Consider the following 1731-nt stretch of genomic DNA (forward strand, 5'->3'; position numbering starts at 1 on the left):
GTGAGATATGAATGTCACACGAATTAGATTCCAGTAGAGAAGTCTCGCGGTGTGAGGATCTCCTCTCGATTCTGCTGACCTCAGCTTCCCGGTGATCTGGAGTGCTTTGGTGTGTGTTCACATGGCCGGTTCACTGTCACACCGTGTGTGTAAGCACCACCCTCCCACAGCTCAGTCACATTTCCCTTCATGTGTGTGGAAGCCTTAAAGGAGCAGCACGTATATTGAGTTCAGTGAGCACTGGACATGAAGCTGGGCGGAGAGAATTTAGAGAGAAACATTTACATACTATGTGGGAAAACACTGAAACAGGAGCCCTGTGATAATAAATAATAATTACAATCCCAAAATATTACACACAAAAACACAGTTTATTACACAGAGAGTTCCAGTGAGCTCATTTCTAGTGTAATGGACAAACTCCTGTACATATTACCACCTTCTGTATAATGTATTATTTTATATTTTGTATTTTTTTCTTTCTTATTATAGTGTTATTTCTAAACTGTTGACTCTGAGAACCCTGCACTAGATTTCCAAGGTGTCTGGAAATGCCAAATAAAAACTTTAATTTTTAATTTTTAATATAATAGTCCAGGTGAGGGTTTTATTCCCCGTTTGATCCGGTGTCTCTGGCTGTGATCTGTGTGGAGTTCCACCGCCAATCACACAGTTGGTGGAACGACCGGTTTGAGAGAAAGCACACAAAGAGGTTCAGGGACCTGAGAACATTTGACTTGTTTGTCCGTCCCCCCACCATCACCACCACCACCCTGAGTTAAGTGTCTCCGAGTCGGCCATGCCGGCACACAAGGTGTCTGCTATACTGCTTCTGTGGGTGGAAAATACCGAGCTGCACTTTCAGACGCACCGTGAAACGAGACACTAACTGGAGTCTATTTTTGGGGCGGAGTGATAAAACCACGAAAAGGAGACGCACACACACAAACTCCATCGAGCAGAGCTACACCTCGTCGCACTGCAACACGGGGGGCCGATGCACCGGAGCTAAACGTTTCAGAGCGTCAGCTTTTTCTTGACAAAAAAAAGAAAACAATTTTAGAAAAACTCTCGATATACTAGAGAGATTTTCTATACTGTGTGTACCGACCGGCACGTGTGAGGGTCAGACATATAGACCCCAGAGGTTTGAGTTTGTGTTTTGGGGGTTCAGCCAGATGACGGACACTCCCGCGTGGAGCTCCTTGGGCCGGCACTCGCTGAGTTGACTATCTTGGTAATAACCCGAGCGAGCTTCCCTTCCAGGAATAGACCTCGGATGTGATCTGGTTTCCCTGTTATCTCCGCCGCTGACTTCACTTCTAACTGAGGAAGAAGGGATGATGAAACAAGTGAGATAGAGACGAGGTGACACGTATGAACCATTCAAAGCAAATCTTCAAAGCGACGCTCACACAAATGGACCCTGTACGTCAATATTCATACAAAAAGTCAATTTAGCCTGGTACATATGTCGCGCCACACCGGAAACCTGTATGTTTTTAGCCAGTGGCGCTTAACGTCTGACCTCAAAGTCAAATCCAATTGTTATCCGTGCAGGACGGGCGTGTTTCTGGAGGGTTCCTGTGGGGAAAAGCCTGGGGGTGGAAGGGGGGGGGGGGGGAGGAGCCGCTTATCCAGAAAACAGGTGGAATACCATTATGGATCCATATCTGCAGGAAACTGATCCTGTGGCACCCAGGAGGCCCACGGGCCGGTCTGGAGGAGAGA

General features: G+C 47.0%; 1 protein-coding gene across 1 annotated transcript in view; it reads right to left on the bottom strand.

Annotated features, from left to right (window-relative positions):
* mapkapk3 (MAPK activated protein kinase 3) overlaps window positions 1-101 on the bottom strand; it is a 10994-nt gene extending 10893 nt beyond the window's left edge. Inside the window, exon 1 of the mRNA XM_056437356.1 lies at window positions 1-101. This exon is cut by the window's left edge and continues 607 nt beyond it. The gene's annotated coding sequence lies outside the window, so the exon portion shown is untranslated.
* Between the last annotated feature and the right edge of the window lie 1630 nt (window positions 102-1731).

Source organism: Pseudoliparis swirei, chromosome 18 (assembly GCF_029220125.1).
Source record: "Pseudoliparis swirei isolate HS2019 ecotype Mariana Trench chromosome 18, NWPU_hadal_v1, whole genome shotgun sequence".
NCBI classification, from domain to species: Eukaryota; Metazoa; Chordata; class Actinopteri; order Perciformes; family Liparidae; genus Pseudoliparis; species Pseudoliparis swirei.